This window comes from Oncorhynchus mykiss, chromosome 16, assembly GCF_057628025.1.
Source record: "Oncorhynchus mykiss isolate SJ-2025 chromosome 16, ASM5762802v1, whole genome shotgun sequence".
Lineage (NCBI taxonomy): Eukaryota > Metazoa > Chordata > Actinopteri > Salmoniformes > Salmonidae > Oncorhynchus > Oncorhynchus mykiss.
Window position 1 is genome coordinate 4,045,001 of NC_143037.1, and position 16,884 is coordinate 4,061,884.

At 63.5% G+C, this 16,884-nt stretch overlaps 1 protein-coding gene across 4 annotated transcripts in view; it reads left to right on the forward strand.

Moving 5' to 3' along the window:
* tasp1 (taspase, threonine aspartase, 1) overlaps positions 1 to 16,884 on the forward strand; it is a 115,695-nt gene that overhangs the window by 43,063 nt on the left and 55,748 nt on the right. The gene's annotated exons all lie outside the window — the stretch shown is intronic.

Consider the following 16,884-nt stretch of genomic DNA (forward strand, 5'->3'; position numbering starts at 1 on the left):
CGATTTCTGCATGTTGCAATGTGTTCTGATGGAATGTGTCTGAAGTGCAGATATAAGTCAGATTCAGTCGCGGGCTGTAATTCCAAACGGCTTTTAACCGTATAGGGCAGGGGTATTCACCTCTGACCCCGACGAGGTCCGTAAGTCTAGCTAGTGTTCTGTTCTCCCTGTTAATTAATTGCACACACCTGGTGTCCCAGGTCTACATCCGTCCCAGATTTAGAGGGTTAAGAATGGGGAAACAACACTGTGCAACTGACTTCAAGGTCCAGAGCTGATTTTTGAGGGCTATAGGGAGGTGTGTTCCATTTGGTCTCTTCTGTAGCTGACTAAGTCACTGACTGAGTCATGTCGTCTCTTCTGTAGCTGACTAAGTCACTGACTGAGTCACGATGCTCTCTTATATAGCTGACTAAGTCACTGACTTAGTCACGATGGTCTCTTATGTAGCTGACTAAGTCACTGACTGAGTCACGATGGTCTCTTATATAGCTGACTAAGTCACTGACTTAGTCACGATGGTCTCTTATGTAGCTGACTAAGTCACTGACTGAGTCACGATGGTCTCTTACATAGCTGACTAAGTCACAGGGCTTTGGATGGTTTGCCCTCCTCCTCCTCAGTCACTAAACTTCTTTAGTTCTTTTTGTAGTTTCTCTTTGTTAGTCATCTGCAGACCAGGTGTACTGCAAGGCTCAGTGGGTCTGCAGGCAAGTTTAGCCTAACATGTGACACCTGTTACATGTGGATAGTGAGGAGAGGAGGGTGCATGAGGTCATGTGGGGGATTTGTTTACCCAAATGGCACACTATTGGTTCTGGTCAGATGTAGTGCACTATATAGGGAATAGGGTTACGTTTTGGAGGCAGCCAGGGGGCACCTTCTCAAGACCCTCCAAACCCAAAGACGTTGGATTATATCTGTTGTGCATTAGCCTGCTGGTGACATTTCACTATGTAGACCTAGTGTCCTTGTTCTCAAAGTGTGACGTCTCCTCACGTTGCCTTTTAACCACTAAAAAAACAACTAGTATTTTTATTTTCTTCAATGGAGCGGTTCTGTTTTGTTAGTTTAGAGTTTCTCCTTTATGTCTCTCTCATAAATGGAAATGGATTAACTGAGCAGAGCTGGCAGAGGAAAAGAGAGGGAGAAAGAGGGGGGTATGAGAGAGTGGGCAAGAGAGAAAGAGGAAGAGAGGAAAGAGAGAAACAGCCAACAAAGGAGTCTGACTCGACTGTCTCTCTCTCTCTCTTCTCCCAGACTCTCACAAACTATGCAGTGCTGGCAAGGAAAGGGAGAAGGATGGAGGGGGAGAGAGAGAGAGAGCGAAGGGTGGAGGCAGAGAGAGAGAGAGCGAAGGGTGGAGGCAGAGAGAGAGAGCGAAGGGTGAAGGCGGAGAGAGAGCGAAGGGTGGAGGCGGAGAGAGAGAGCGAAGGGTGGAGGCGGAGAGAGAGCGAATGGTGGAGGTGGAGAGAGAGAGCGAAGGGTGAAGGCGGAGAGAGAGAGCGAAGGGTGGAGGCGGAGAGAGAGAGAGCGAAGGGTGGAGGCGGAGAGAGAGAGAGCGAAGGGTGGAGGCGGAGAGAGAGAGAGCGAAGGGTGGAGGCGGAGAGAGAGAGAGCGAAGGGTGGAGGCGGAGAGAGAGAGAGCGAAGGGTGGAGGCGGAGAGAGAGAGAGCGAAGGGTGGAGGCGGAGAGAGAGAGAGCGAAGGGTGGAGGCGGAGAGAGAGAGAGCGAAGGGTGAAGGCGGAGAGAGAGAGAGCGAAGGGTGAAGGCGGAGAGAGAGAGAGCGAAGGGTGAAGGCGGAGAGAGAGAGAGCGAAGGGTGAAGGCGGAGAGAGAGAGAGCGAAGGGTGAAGGCGGAGAGAGAGAGAGCGAAGGGTGAAGGCGGAGAGAGAGAGCGAAGGGTGGAGGCGGAGATAGAGAGAGCGAAGGGTGGAGGCGGAGAGAGAGCGAGCGAAGGGTGGAGGCGGAGAGAGAGAGAGCGAAGGGTGGAGGCGGAGAGAGAGAGCGAAGGGTGGAGGCGGAGAGAGAGAGCGAAGGGTGGAGGCGGAGAGAGAGAGCGAAGGGAGGGCGGAGGGAGGGCGGAGGGAGAGCGGAGGGAGAGCGGAGGGAGGGCGGAGGGAGAGCGGAGGGAGGGCGGAGGGAGAGAGAGCGAAGGGTGGAGGCGGAGGGAGAGAGAGCGAAGGGTGGAGGCGGAGAGAGAGCGAAGGGTGGAGGCGGAGAGAGAGAGCGAAGGGAGGGCGGAGGGAGGGCGGAGGGAGAGCGGAGGGAGAGAGAGCGAAGGGTGGAGGCGGAGAGAGAGAGCGAAGGGTGGAGGCAGAGAGAGAGAGCGAAGGGTGAAGGCGGAGAGAGAGAGCGAAGGGTGGAGGCGGAGAGAGAGAGCGAAGGGTGAAGGCGGAGAGAGAGAGAGAGCGAAGGGTGAAGGCGGAGAGAGAGAGAGCGAAGGGTGGAGGCGGAGAGAGAGCGAAGGGTGGAGGCGGAGAGAGAGCGAAGGGTGGAGGCGGAGAGAGAGCGAAGGGTGGAGGCGGAGAGAGAGCGAAGGGTGGAGGCGGAGAGAGAGCGAAGGGTGGAGGCGGAGAGAGAGAGAGCGAAGGGTGAAGGCGGAGAGAGAGAGCGAAGGGTGGAGGCGGAGAGAGAGAGAGAGAGCGCGAAGTGTGAAGGCGGGGAGAGAGAGCGAAGGGTGGAGGCGGAGAGAGAGAGCGAAGGGTGGAGGCAGAGAGAGAGAGAGCGAAGGGTGAAGGCGGAGAGAGAGAGCGAAGGGTGGAGGCGGAGAGAGGGCGGAGGGAGAGCGGAGGGAGGGCGGAGGGAGAGAGAGCGAAGGGTGGAGGCGGAGAGAGAGAGCGAAGGGTGGAGGCGGAGAGAGAGAGCGAAGGGTGAAGGCGGAGAGAGAGAGCGAAGGGTGGAGGCGGAGAGAGAGAGCGAAGGGTGAAGGCGGAGAGAGAGAGAGAGCGAAGGGTGAAGGCGGAGAGAGAGAGAGCGAAGGGTGGAGGCGGAGAGAGAGCGAAGGGTGGAGGCGGAGAGAGAGCGAAGGGTGGAGGCGGAGGGAGAGAGAGCGAAGGGTGGAGGCGGAGGGAGAGAGAGCGAAGGGTGGAGGCGGAGAGAGAGCGAAGGGTGGAGGCGGAGAGAGAGAGCGAAGGGAGGGCGGAGGGAGGGCGGAGGGAGGGCGGAGGGAGAGCGGAGGGAGGGCGGAGGGAGAGAGAGCGAAGGGTGGAGGCGGAGAGAGAGAGCGAAGGGTGGAGGCAGAGAGAGAGAGCGAAGGGTGAAGGCGGAGAGAGAGCGAAGGGTGGAGGCGGAGAGAGAGAGCGAAGGGTGAAGGCGGAGAGAGAGAGAGAGCGAAGGGTGAAGGCGGAGAGAGAGAGAGCGAAGGGTGGAGGCGGAGAGAGAGCGAAGGGTGGAGGCGGAGAGAGAGCGAAGGGTGGAGGCGGAGAGAGAGCGAAGGGTGGAGGCGGAGAGAGAGCGAAGGGTGGAGGCGGAGAGAGAGAGAGCGAAGGGTGAAGGCGGAGAGAGAGAGCGAAGGGTGGAGGCGGAGAGAGAGAGAGAGAGCGCGAAGTGTGAAGGCGGGGAGAGAGAGCGAAGGGTGGAGGCGGAGAGAGAGAGCGAAGGGTGGAGGCAGAGAGAGAGAGAGCGAAGGGTGAAGGCGGAGAGAGAGAGCGAAGGGTGGAGGCGGAGAGAGAGAGAGCGAAGGGTGAAGGCGGGGAGAGAGAGCGAAGGGTGGAGGCGGAGAGAGAGAGCGAAGGGTGGAGGCAGAGAGAGAGAGCGAAGGGTGAAGGCGGAGAGAGAGAGCGAAGGGTGGAGGCGGAGAGAGAGAGCGAAGGGTGGAGGCGGAGAGAGAGAGCGAAGGGTGGAGGCGGAGAGAGAGGGCGGAGGGTGGAGGCGGAGAGAGAGAGCGAAGGGTGGAGGCGGAGAGAGAGAGCGAAGGGTGGAGGCGGAGAGAGAGCGAAGGGTGGAGGCGGAGAGAGAGCGAAGGGTGGAGGCGGAGAGAGAGAGCGGAGGGTGGAGGCGGAGAGAGAGGGCGGAGGGTGGATGCGGAGAGAGAGAGAGCGAAGGGTGAAGGCGGAGAGAGAGAGCGAAGGGTGGAGGCGGAGAGAGAGGGCGGAGGGTGGAGGCGGAGAGAGAGAGCGAAGGGTGAAGGCGGAGAGAGAGTGCGAAGGGTGGAGGCAGAGAGAGAGCGAAGGGTGAAGGCGGAGAGAGAGAGCGAAGGGTGGAGGCGGAGAGAGAGGGCGGAGGGTGGATGCGGAGAGAGAGAGAGCGAAGGGTGAAGGCGGAGAGAGAGAGCGAAGGGTGGAGGCGGAGAGAGAGGGCGGAGGGTGGAGGCGGAGAGAGAGAGCGAAGGGTGAAAGCGGAGAGAGAGCGCGAAGGGTGGAGGCAGAGAGAGAGCGCGAAGGGTGGAGGCAGAGAGAGAGCGAAGGGTGAAGGCGGAGAGAGAGAGCGAAGGGTGGAGGCGGAGAGAGAGGGCGGAGGGTGGATGCGGAGAGAGAGAGAGCGAAGGGTGAAGGCGGAGAGAGAGAGCGAAGGGTGGAGGCGGAGAGAGAGGGCGGAGAGAGAGAGAGCGAAGGGTGAAGGCGGAGAGAGAGAGCGAAGGGTGGAGGCGGAGAGAGAGGGCGGAGGGTTGAGGCGGAGAGAGAGCGAAGGGTGGAGGCGGAGAGAGAGAGCGAAGGGTGGAGGCGGAGAGAGAGAGCGAAGGGTGGAGGCGGAGAGAGAGAGCGAAGGGTGGAGGCGGAGAGAGAGAGCGAAGGGTGAAGGCGGAGAGAGAGGGAAGGGTGGAGGCGGAGAGAGAGAGAGAGAGCGAAGGGTGGAGGCGGAGAGAGAGCGAAGGGTGGAGGCGGAGAGAGAGAGAGAGCGAAGGGTGGAGGCGGAGAGAGAGAGAGAGAGCGAAGGGTGGAGGCGGAGAGAGAGAGCGAAGGGTGAAGGCGGAGAGAGAGGGAAGGGTGGAGGCAGAGAGAGAGAGAGAGCGAAGGGTGGAGGCGGAGAGAGAGAGAGCGAAGGGTGGAGGCGGAGAGAGAGAGAGCGAAGGGTGGAGGCGGAGAGAGAGAGAGCGAAGGGTGGAGGCGGAGAGAGAGAGAGCGAAGGGTGGAGGCGGAGAGAGAGAGCGAAGGGTGGAGGCGGAGAGAGAGAGCGAAGGGTGGAGGCGGAGAGAGAGAGCGAAGGTTGGAGGCGGAGTGAGAGAGCGAAGGGTGGAGGCGGAGAGAGAGAGCGAAGGGTGGAGGCGGAGAGAGAGAGAGAGTGAAGGGTGGAGGCGGAGAGAGAGAGAGAGAGCGAAGGGTGGAGGCGGAGAGAGAGAGAGAGAGCGAAGGGTGAAGGCGGAGAGAGAGAGAGAGAGCGAAGGGTGGAGGCGGAGAGAGAGAGAGCGAAGGGTGGAGGCGGAGAGAGAGAGCGAAGGGAGGGCGGAGGGAGGGCGGAGGGAGAGCGGAGGGAGGGCGGAGGGAGAGAGAGCGAAGGGTGGAGGCGGAGGGAGAGAGAGCGAAGGGTGGAGGCGGAGAGAGAGCGAAGGGTGGAGGCGGAGAGAGAGAGCGAAGGGAGGGCGGAGGGAGGGCGGAGGGAGAGCGGAGGGAGGGCGGAGGGAGAGAGAGCGAAGGGTGGAGGCGGAGAGAGAGAGCGAAGGGTGGAGGCAGAGAGAGAGAGAGCGAAGGGTGAAGGCGGAGAGAGAGAGCGAAGGGTGGAGGCGGAGAGAGAGAGCGAAGGGTGAAGGCGGAGAGAGAGAGAGCGAAGGCGGAGAGAGAGAGAGCGAAGGGTGGAGGCGGAGAGAGAGCGAAGGGTGGAGGCGGAGAGAGAGCGAAGGGTGGAGGCGGAGAGAGAGCGAAGGGTGGAGGCGGAGAGAGAGAGAGCGAAGGGTGAAGGCGGAGAGAGAGAGCGAAGGGTGGAGGCGGAGAGAGAGAGAGAGAGAGAGCGAAGGGTGAAGGCGGGGAGAGAGAGCGAAGGGTGGAGGCGGAGAGAGAGAGCGAAGGGTGGAGGCAGAGAGAGAGAGAGCGAAGGGTGAAGGCGGAGAGAGAGAGAGCGAAGGGTGGAGGCGGAGAGAGAGAGCGAAGGGTGGAGGCGGAGAGAGAGAGAGAGAGAGCGAAGGGTGAAGGCGGGGAGAGAGAGCGAAGGGTGGAGGCGGAGAGAGAGAGCGAAGGGTGGAGGCAGAGAGAGAGAGCGAAGGGTGAAGGCGGAGAGAGAGAGCGAAGGGTGGAGGCGGAGAGAGAGAGCGAAGGGTGGAGGCGGAGAGAGAGAGCGAAGGGTGGAGGCGGAGAGAGAGGGCGGAGGGTGGAGGCGGAGAGAGAGAGCGAAGGGTGGAGGCGGAGAGAGAGAGCGAAGGGTGGAGGCGGAGAGAGAGCGAAGGGTGAAGGCGGAGAGAGAGAGCGGAGGGTGGAGGCGGAGAGAGAGGGCGGAGGGTGGATGCGGAGAGAGAGAGAGCGAAGGGTGAAGGCGGAGAGAGAGAGCGAAGGGTGGAGGCGGAGAGAGAGGGCGGAGGGTGGAGGCGGAGAGAGAGAGCGAAGGGTGGAGGCGGAGAGAGAGAGCGAAGGGTGGAGGCGGAGAGAGAGCGAAGGGTGGAGGCGGAGAGAGAGCGAAGGGTGGAGGCGGAGAGAGAGAGCGGAGGGTGGAGGCGGAGAGAGAGGGCGGAGGGTGGATGCGGAGAGAGAGAGAGCGAAGGGTGAAGGCGGAGAGAGAGAGCGAAGGGTGGAGGCGGAGAGAGAGGGCGGAGGGTGGAGGCGGAGAGAGAGAGCGAAGGGTGAAGGCGGAGAGAGAGCGCGAAGGGTGGAGGCAGAGAGAGAGCGAAGGGTGAAGGCGGAGAGAGAGAGCGAAGGGTGGAGGCGGAGAGAGAGGGCGGAGGGTGGATGCGGAGAGAGAGAGAGCGAAGGGTGAAGGCGGAGAGAGAGAGCGAAGGGTGGAGGCGGAGAGAGAGGGCGGAGGGTGGAGGCGGAGAGAGAGAGAGCGAAGGGTGAAGGCGGAGAGAGAGAGCGAAGGGTGGAGGCGGAGAGAGAGGGCGGAGGGTGGAGGCGGAGAGAGAGAGCGAAGGGTGAAAGCGGAGAGAGAGCGCGAAGGGTGGAGGCAGAGAGAGAGCGAAGGGTGAAGGCGGAGAGAGAGAGCGAAGGGTGGAGGCGGAGAGAGAGGGCGGAGGGTGGATGCGGAGAGAGAGAGAGCGAAGGGTGAAGGCGGAGAGAGAGAGCGAAGGGTGGAGGCGGAGAGAGAGGGCGGAGGGTGGAGGCGGAGAGAGAGAGAGCGAAGGGTGAAGGCGGAGAGAGAGAGCGAAGGGTGGAGGCGGAGAGAGAGGGCGGAGGGTTGAGGCGGAGAGAGAGCGAAGGGTGGAGGCGGAGAGAGAGAGCGAAGGGTGGAGGCGGAGAGAGAGAGCGAAGGGTGGAGGCGGAGAGAGAGAGCGAAGGGTGGAGGCGGAGAGAGAGAGCGAAGGGTGAAGGCGGAGAGAGAGGGAAGGGTGGAGGCGGAGAGAGAGAGAGAGAGCGAAGGGTGGAGGCGGAGAGAGAGCGAAGGGTGGAGGCGGAGAGAGAGAGAGAGAGCGAAGGGTGGAGGCGGAGAGAGAGAGAGAGAGCGAAGGGTGGAGGCGGAGAGAGAGAGCGAAGGGTGAAGGCGGAGAGAGAGGGAAGGGTGGAGGCAGAGAGAGAGAGAGAGCGAAGGGTGGAGGCGGAGAGAGAGAGAGCGAAGGGTGGAGGCGGAGAGAGAGAGAGCGAAGGGTGGAGGCGGAGAGAGAGAGAGCGAAGGGTGGAGGCGGAGAGAGAGAGAGCGAAGGGTGGAGGCGGAGAGAGAGAGCGAAGGGTGGAGGCGGAGAGAGAGAGCGAAGGTTGGAGGCGGAGTGAGAGAGCGAAGGGTGGAGGCGGAGAGAGAGAGCGAAGGGTGGAGGCGGAGAGAGAGAGAGAGTGAAGGGTGGAGGCGGAGAGAGAGAGAGAGAGCGAAGGGTGGAGGCGGAGAGAGAGAGAGAGAGCGAAGGGTGAAGGCGGAGAGAGAGAGAGAGAGCGAAGGGTGGAGGCGGAGAGAGAGAGAGCGAAGGGTGGAGGCGGAGAGAGAGAGCGAAGGGAGGGCGGAGGGAGGGCGGAGGGAGAGCGGAGGGAGGGCGGAGGGAGAGCGGAGGGAGGGCGGAGGGAGAGAGAGCGAAGGGTGGAGGCGGAGGGAGAGAGAGCGAAGGGTGGAGGCGGAGAGAGAGCGAAGGGTGGAGGCGGAGAGAGAGAGCGAAGGGAGGGCGGAGGGAGGGCGGAGGGAGAGCGGAGGGAGGGCGGAGGGAGAGAGAGCGAAGGGTGGAGGCGGAGAGAGAGAGCGAAGGGTGGAGGCAGAGAGAGAGAGAGCGAAGGGTGAAGGCGGAGAGAGAGAGCGAAGGGTGGAGGCGGAGAGAGAGAGCGAAGGGTGAAGGCGGAGAGAGAGAGAGCGAAGGGTGAAGGCGGAGAGAGAGAGAGCGAAGGGTGGAGGCGGAGAGAGAGCGAAGGGTGGAGGCGGAGAGAGAGCGAAGGGTGGAGGCGGAGAGAGAGCGAAGGGTGGAGGCGGAGAGAGAGAGAGCGAAGGGTGAAGGCGGAGAGAGAGAGCGAAGGGTGGAGGCGGAGAGAGAGAGAGAGAGAGAGAGCGAAGGGTGAAGGCGGGGAGAGAGAGCGAAGGGTGGAGGCGGAGAGAGAGAGCGAAGGGTGGAGGCAGAGAGAGAGAGAGCGAAGGGTGAAGGCGGAGAGAGAGAGAGCGAAGGGTGGAGGCGGAGAGAGAGAGCGAAGGGTGGAGGCGGAGAGAGAGAGAGAGAGAGCGAAGGGTGAAGGCGGGGAGAGAGAGCGAAGGGTGGAGGCGGAGAGAGAGAGCGAAGGGTGGAGGCAGAGAGAGAGAGCGAAGGGTGAAGGCGGAGAGACAGAGCGAAGGGTGGAGGCGGAGAGAGAGAGCGAAGGGTGGAGGCGGAGAGAGAGAGCGAAGGGTGGAGGCGGAGAGAGAGGGCGGAGGGTGGAGGCGGAGAGAGAGAGCGAAGGGTGGAGGCGGAGAGAGAGAGCGAAGGGTGGAGGCGGAGAGAGAGCGAAGGGTGAAGGCGGAGAGAGAGAGCGGAGGGTGGAGGCGGAGAGAGAGGGCGGAGGGTGGATGCGGAGAGAGAGAGAGCGAAGGGTGAAGGCGGAGAGAGAGAGCGAAGGGTGGAGGCGGAGAGAGAGGGCGGAGGGTGGAGGCGGAGAGAGAGAGAGCGAAGGGTGAAGGCGGAGAGAGAGCGCGAAGGGTGGAGGCAGAGAGAGAGCGAAGGGTGAAGGCGGAGAGAGAGAGCGAAGGGTGGAGGCGGAGAGAGAGGGCGGAGGGTGGATGCGGAGAGAGAGAGAGCGAAGGGTGGAGGTGGAGAGAGAGCGAAGGGTGAAGGCGGAGAGAGAGAGCGAAGGGTGGAGGCGGAGAGAGAGGGCGGAGGGTGGATGCGGAGAGAGAGAGAGCGAAGGGTGAAGGCGGAGAGAGAGAGCGAAGGGTGGAGGCGGAGAGAGAGGGCGGAGGGTGGAGGCGGAGAGAGAGAGAGCGAAGGGTGAAGGCGGAGAGAGAGAGCGAAGGGTGGAGGCGGAGAGAGAGGGCGGAGGGTGGAGGCGGAGAGAGAGCGAAGGGTGGAGGCGGAGAGAGAGAGCGAAGGGTGGAGGCGGAGAGAGAGAGCGAAGGGTGGAGGCGGAGAGAGAGAGCGAAGGGTGGAGGCGGAGAGAGAGAGCGAAGGGTGAAGGCGGAGAGAGAGGGAAGGGTGGAGGCGGAGAGAGAGAGAGAGCGAAGGGTGGAGGCGGAGAGAGAGCGAAGGGTGGAGGCGGAGAGAGAGAGAGAGAGCGAAGGGTGGAGGCGGAGAGAGAGAGCGAAGGGTGAAGGCGGAGAGAGAGGGAAGGGTGGAGGCGGAGAGAGAGAGAGAGAGCGAAGGGTGGAGGCGGAGAGAGAGAGAGAGAGCGAAGGGTGGAGGCGGAGAGAGAGAGAGCGAAGGGTGGAGGCGGAGAGAGAGAGAGAGCGAAGGGTGGAGGCGGAGAGAGAGAGAGAGCGAAGGGTGGAGGCGGAGAGAGAGAGCGAAGGGTGGAGGCGGAGTGAGAGAGCGAAGGGTGGAGGCGGAGAGAGAGAGCGAAGGGTGGAGGCGGAGAGAGAGAGAGAGCGAAGGGTGGAGGCGGAGAGAGAGAGCGAAGGGTGGAGGCGGAGAGAGAGAGAGAGAGCGAAGGGTGAAGGCGGAGAGAGAGAGAGAGAGCGAAGGGTGGAGGCGGAGAGAGAGAGAGCGAAGGGTGGAGGCGGAGAGAGAGAGCGAAGGATGGAGGCGGAGAGAGAGAGCGAAGGGTGGAGGCGGAGAGAGAGCGAAGGGTGAAGGCGGAGAGAGAGGGCGAAGGGTGGAGGCGGAGAGAGAGAGAGCGAAGGGTGGAGACGGAGAGAGAGCGAAGGGTGGAGGCGGAGAGAGAGAGCGAAGGGTGGAGGCGGAGAGAGAGCGAAGGGTGAAGGCGGAGAGAGAGGGCGAAGGGTGGAGGCGGAGAGAGAGAGCGAAGGGTGGAGGCGGAGAGAGAGAGCGAAGGGTGGAGGCGGAGAGAGAGAGCGAAGGGTGGAGGCGGAGAGAGAGAGCGAAGGGTGGAGGCGGAGAGAGAGAGCGAAGGGTGGAGGCGGAGAGAGAGAGCGAAGGGTGGAGGCGGAGAGAGAGAGCGAAGGGTGGAGGCGGAGAGAGAGAGCGAAGGGTGGAGGCGGAGAGAGAGAGCGAAGGGTGGAGGCGGAGAGAGAGAGCGAAGGGTGGAGGCGGAGAGAGAGAGCGAAGGGTGGAGGCGGAGAGAGAGAGCGAAGGGTGGAGGCGGAGAGAGAGAGCGAAGGGTGGAGGCGGAGAGAGAGAGAGAGAGCGAAGGGTGGAGGCGGAGAGAGAGCGAAGGGTGGAGGCGGAGAGAGAGAGAGCGAAGGGTGAAGGCGGAGAGAGAGCGAAGGGTGGAGGCGGAGAGAGAGGGCGAAGGGTGGAGGCGGAGAGAGAGAGCGAAGGGTGGAGGTTGAGAGAGAGCGAAGGGTGGAGGTTGAGAGAGAGAGCGAAGGGTGGAGGCGGAGAGAGAGCGAAGGGTGGAGGCGGAGAGAGAGAGAGCGAAGGGTGGAGGCGGAGAGAGAGCGAAGGGTGGAGGCGGAGAGAGAGAGCGAAGGGTGGAGGCGGAGAGAGAGAGCGAAGGGTGGAGGCGGAGAGAGAGCGAAGGGTGAAGGCGGAGAGAGAGGGCGAAGGGTGGAGGCGGAGAGAGAGAGCGAAGGGTGGAGGCGGAGAGAGAGAGAGAGAGCGAAGGGTGGAGGCGGAGAGAGAGAGAGAGAGTGAAGGGTGGAGGCGGAGAGAGAGAGAGAGAGCGAAGGGTGTAGGCGGAGAGAGAGCGAAGGGTGGAGGCGGAGAGAGAGCGAAGGGTGAAGGCGGAGAGAGAGGGCGAAGGGTGGAGGCGGAGAGAGAGAGCGAAGGGTGGAGGCGGAGAGAGAGCGAAGGGTGGAGGCGGAGAGAGAGCGAAGGGTGGAGGCGGAGAGAGGGCGAAGGGTGGAGGCGGAGAGAGAGAGCGAAGGGTGGAGGCGGAGAGAGAGGGAGAGAGAGCGAAGGGTGGAGGCGGAGAGAGAGCGAAGGGTGGAGGCGGAGAGAGAGAGCGAAGGGTGGAGGCAGAGAGAGAGAGCGAAGGGTGGAGGCGGAGAGAGAGAGCGAAGGGTGGAGGCGGAGAGAGAGAGAGCGAAGGGTGGAGGCGGAGAGAGAGCGAAGGGTGGAGGCGGAGAGAGAGAGCGAAGGTTGAAGGCGGAGAGAGAGCGAAGGGTGAAGGCGGAGAGAGAGGGCGAAGGGTGGAGGCGGAGAGAGAGAGCGAAGGGTGGAGGCGGAGAGAGAGAGCGAAGGGTGGAGGCGGAGAGAGAGAGCGAAGGGTGGAGGCGGAGAGAGAGAGCGAAGGGTGGAGGCGGAGAGAGAGAGCGAAGGGTGGAGGCGGAGAGAGAGAGCGAAGGGTGGAGGCGGAGAGAGAGAGCGAAGGGTGGAGGCGGAGAGAGAGCGAAGGGTGGAGGCGGAGAGAGAGAGAGAGAGCGAAGGGTGGAGGCGGAGAGAGAGCGAAGGGTGGAGGCGGAGAGAGAGCGAAGGGTGGAGGCGGAGAGAGAGCGAAGGGTGGAGGCGGAGAGAGAGCGAAGGGTGGAGGCGGAGAGAGAGAGAGCGAAGGGTGGAGGCGGAGAGAGAGCGAAGGGTGGAGGCGGAGAGAGAGGGCGAAGGGTGGAGGTTGAGAGAGAGAGCGAAGGGTGGAGGCGGAGAGAGAGCGAAGGGTGGAGGCGGAGAGAGAGCGAAGGGTGGAGGCGGAGAGAGAGAGAGCGAAGGGTGGAGGCGGAGAGAGAGCGAAGGGTGAAGGCGGAGAGAGAGAGCGAAGGGTGGAGGCGGAGAGAGAGCGAAGGGTGAAGGCGGAGAGAGAGGGCGAAGGGTGGAGGCGGAGAGAGAGAGCGAAGGGTGGAGGCGGAGAGAGAGAGAGAGAGAGAGCGAAGGGTGGAGGCGGAGAGAGAGAGAGAGAGAGCGAAGGGTGGAGGCGGAGAGAGAGAGAGAGAGAGCGAAGGGTGGAGGCGGAGAGAGAGAGCGAAGGGTGGAGGCGGAGAGAGAGAGCGAAGGGTGGAGGCGGAGAGAGAGCGAAGGGTGAAGGCGGAGAGAGAGGGCGAAGGGTGGAGGCGGAGAGAGAGAGCGAAGGGTGGAGGCGGAGATAGAGAGCGAAGGGTGGAGGCGGAGAGAGAGCGATGGGTGGAGGCGGAGAGAGGGCGAAGGGTGGAGGCGGAGAGAGAGAGCGAAGGGTGGAGGCGGAGAGAGAGGGAGAGAGAGCGAAGGGTGGAGGCGGAGAGAGAGCGAAGGGTGGAGGCGGAGAGAGAGAGCGAAGGGTGGAGGCGGAGAGAGAGAGAGAGAGCGAAGGGTGGAGGCGGAGAGAGAGAGAGAGCGAAGGGTGGAGGCGGAGAGAGAGCGCGAAAGGTGGAGGCGGAGAGAGAGAGAGCGAAGGGTGGAGGCGGAGAGAGAGCGAAGGGTGAAGGCGGAGAGAGAGAGCGAAGGGTGGAGGCGGAGAGAGAGAGCGAAGGGTGGAGGCGGAGAGAGAGAGCGAAGGGTGGAGGCGGAGAGAGAGAGCGAGCAAAGGGTGGAGGCGGAGAGAGAGGGCGGAGGCGGAGAGAGAGAGAGAGAGCGAAGGGTGGAGGCGGAGAGAGAGCGAAGGGTGGAGGCGGAGAGAGAGCGAAGGGTGGAGGCGGAGAGAGAGCGAAGGGTGGAGGCGGAGAGAGAGCGAAGGGTGAAGGCGGAGAGAGAGGGCGAAGGGTGGAGGCGGAGAGAGAGAGCGAAGGGTGGAGGCGGAGAGAGAGAGAGAGAGCGAAGGGTGGAGGCGGAGAGAGAGAGAGAGAGTGAAGGGTGGAGGCGGAGAGAGAGAGAGAGCGAAGGGTGGAGGCGGAGAGAGAGCGAAGGGTGGAGGCGGAGAGAGAGCGAAGGGTGAAGGCGGAGAGAGAGGGCGAAGGGTGGAGGCGGAGAGAGAGAGCGAAGGGTGGAGGCGGAGAGAGAGCGAAGGGTGGAGGCGGAGAGAGAGCGAAGGGTGGAGGCGGAGAGAGGGCGAAGGGTGGAGGCGGAGAGAGAGAGCGAAGGGTGGAGGCGGAGAGAGAGGGAGAGAGAGCGAAGGGTGGAGGCGGAGAGAGAGCGAAGGGTGGAGGCGGAGAGAGAGAGCGAAGGGTGGAGGCAGAGAGAGAGAGCGAAGGGTGGAGGCGGAGAGAGAGAACGAAGGGTGGAGGCGGAGAGAGAGAGAGCGAAGGGTGGAGGCGGAGAGAGAGCGAAGGGTGGAGGCGGAGAGAGAGAGCGAAGGTTGAAGGCGGAGAGAGAGCGAAGGGTGAAGGCGGAGAGAGAGGGCGAAGGGTGGAGGCGGAGAGAGAGAGCGAAGGGTGGAGGCGGAGAGAGAGAGCGAAGGGTGGAGGCGGAGAGAGAGAGCGAAGGGTGGAGGCGGAGAGAGAGAGCGAAGGGTGGAGGCGGAGAGAGAGAGCGAAGGGTGGAGGCGGAGAGAGAGAGCGAAGGGTGGAGGCGGAGAGAGAGAGCGAAGGGTGGAGGCGGAGAGAGAGCGAAGGGTGGAGGCGGAGAGAGAGAGAGAGAGCGAAGGGTGGAGGCGGAGAGAGAGCGAAGGGTGGAGGCGGAGAGAGAGCGAAGGGTGGAGGCGGAGAGAGAGAGCGAAGGGTGGAGGCGGAGAGAGAGGGAGAGAGAGCGAAGGGTGGAGGCGGAGAGAGAGCGAAGGGTGGAGGCGGAGAGAGAGAGCGAAGGGTGGAGGCGGAGAGAGAGAGAGAGCGAAGGGTGGAGGCGGAGAGAGAGAGAGAGCGAAGGGTGGAGGCGGAGAGAGAGCGCGAAAGGTGGAGGCGGAGAGAGAGAGAGCGAAGGGTGGAGGCGGAGAGAGAGCGAAGGGTGAAGGCGGAGAGAGAGAGCGAAGGGTGGAGGCGGAGAGAGAGAGCGAAGGGTGGAGGCGGAGAGAGAGAGCGAAGGGTGGAGGCGGAGAGAGAGAGCGAGCAAAGGGTGGAGGCGGAGAGAGAGGGCGGAGGCGGAGAGAGAGAGAGAGAGCGAAGGGTGGAGGCGGAGAGAGAGCGAAGGGTGGAGGCGGAGAGAGAGCGAAGGGTGGAGGCGGAGAGAGAGCGAAGGGTGGAGGCGGAGAGAGAGCGAAGGGTGAAGGCGGAGAGAGAGGGCGAAGGGTGGAGGCGGAGAGAGAGAGCGAAGGGTGGAGGCGGAGAGAGAGAGAGAGAGCGAAGGGTGGAGGCGGAGAGAGAGAGAGAGAGTGAAGGGTGGAGGCGGAGAGAGAGAGAGAGAGCGAAGGGTGGAGGCGGAGAGAGAGCGAAGGGTGGAGGCGGAGAGAGAGCGAAGGGTGAAGGCGGAGAGAGAGGGCGAAGGGTGGAGGCGGAGAGAGAGAGCGAAGGGTGGAGGCGGAGAGAGAGCGAAGGGTGGAGGCGGAGAGAGAGCGAAGGGTGGAGGCGGAGAGAGGGCGAAGGGTGGAGGCGGAGAGAGAGAGCGAAGGGTGGAGGCGGAGAGAGAGGGAGAGAGAGCGAAGGGTGGAGGCGGAGAGAGAGCGAAGGGTGGAGGCGGAGAGAGAGAGCGAAGGGTGGAGGCAGAGAGAGAGAGCGAAGGGTGGAGGCGGAGAGAGAGAGCGAAGGGTGGAGGCGGAGAGAGAGAGAGCGAAGGGTGGAGGCGGAGAGAGAGCGAAGGGTGGAGGCGGAGAGAGAGAGCGAAGGTTGAAGGCGGAGAGAGAGCGAAGGGTGAAGGCGGAGAGAGAGGGCGAAGGGTGGAGGCGGAGAGAGAGAGCGAAGGGTGGAGGCGGAGAGAGAGAGCGAAGGGTGGAGGCGGAGAGAGAGAGCGAAGGGTGGAGGCGGAGAGAGAGAGCGAAGGGTGGAGGCGGAGAGAGAGAGCGAAGGGTGGAGGCGGAGAGAGAGAGCGAAGGGTGGAGGCGGAGAGAGAGAGCGAAGGGTGGAGGCGGAGAGAGAGCGAAGGGTGGAGGCGGAGAGAGAGAGAGAGAGCGAAGGGTGGAGGCGGAGAGAGAGCGAAGGGTGGAGGCGGAGAGAGAGCGAAGGGTGGAGGCGGAGAGAGAGCGAAGGGTGGAGGCGGAGAGAGAGCGAAGGGTGGAGGCGGAGAGAGAGAGAGCGAAGGGTGGAGGCGGAGAGAGAGCGAAGGGTGGAGGCGGAGAGAGAGGGCGAAGGGTGGAGGTTGAGAGAGAGAGCGAAGGGTGGAGGCGGAGAGAGAGCGAAGGGTGGAGGCGGAGAGAGAGCGAAGGGTGGAGGCGGAGAGAGAGAGAGCGAAGGGTGGAGGCGGAGAGAGAGCGAAGGGTGAAGGCGGAGAGAGAGAGCGAAGGGTGGAGGCGGAGAGAGAGCGAAGGGTGAAGGCGGAGAGAGAGGGCGAAGGGTGGAGGCGGAGAGAGAGAGTGAAGGGTGGAGGCGGAGAGAGAGAGAGAGAGAGAGCGAAGGGTGGAGGCGGAGAGAGAGAGAGAGAGAGCGAAGGGTGGAGGCGGAGAGAGAGAGAGAGAGAGCGAAGGGTGGAGGCGGAGAGAGAGAGCGAAGGGTGGAGGCGGAGAGAGAGAGCGAAGGGTGGAGGCGGAGAGAGAGCGAAGGGTGAAGGCGGAGAGAGAGGGCGAAGGGTGGAGGCGGAGAGAGAGAGCGAAGGGTGGAGGCGGAGATAGAGAGCGAAGGGTGGAGGCGGAGAGAGAGCGAAGGGTGGAGGCGGAGAGAGGGCGAAGGGTGGAGGCGGAGAGAGAGAGCGAAGGGTGGAGGCGGAGAGAGAGGGAGAGAGAGCGAAGGGTGGAGGCGGAGAGAGAGCGAAGGGTGGAGGCGGAGAGAGAGAGCGAAGGGTGGAGGCGGAGAGAGAGAGAGAGAGCGAAGGGTGGAGGCGGAGAGAGAGAGAGAGCGAAGGGTGGAGGCGGAGAGAGAGCGCGAAAGGTGGAGGCGGAGAGAGAGAGAGCGAAGGGTGGAGGCGGAGAGAGAGAGAGCGAAGGGTGGAGGCGGAGAGAGAGAGCGAAGGGTGGAGGCGGAGAGAGAGAGCGAAGGGTGGAGGCGGAGAGAGAGAGCGAAGGGTGGAGGCGGAGAGAGAGAGCGAGCAAAGGGTGGAGGCGGAGAGAGAGGGCGGAGGCGGAGAGAGAGAGAGAGAGCGAAGGGTGGAGGCGGAGAGAGAGCGAAGGGTGGAGGCGGAGAGAGAGCGAAGGGTGGAGGCGGAGAGAGAGCGAAGGGTGGAGGCGGAGAGAGAGCGAAGGGTGGAGGCGGAGAGAGAGAGAGCGAAGGGTGGAGGCGGAGAGAGAGCGAAGGGTGGAGGCGGAGAGAGAGGGCGAAGGGTGGAGGTTGAGAGAGAGAGCGAAGGGTGGAGGCGGAGAGAGAGCGAAGGGTGGAGGCGGAGAGAGAGCGAAGGGTGGAGGCGGAGAGAGAGAGAGCGAAGGGTGGAGGCGGAGAGAGAGCGAAGGGTGAAGGCGGAGAGAGAGAGCGAAGGGTGGAGGCGGAGAGAGAGCGAAGGGTGAAGGCGG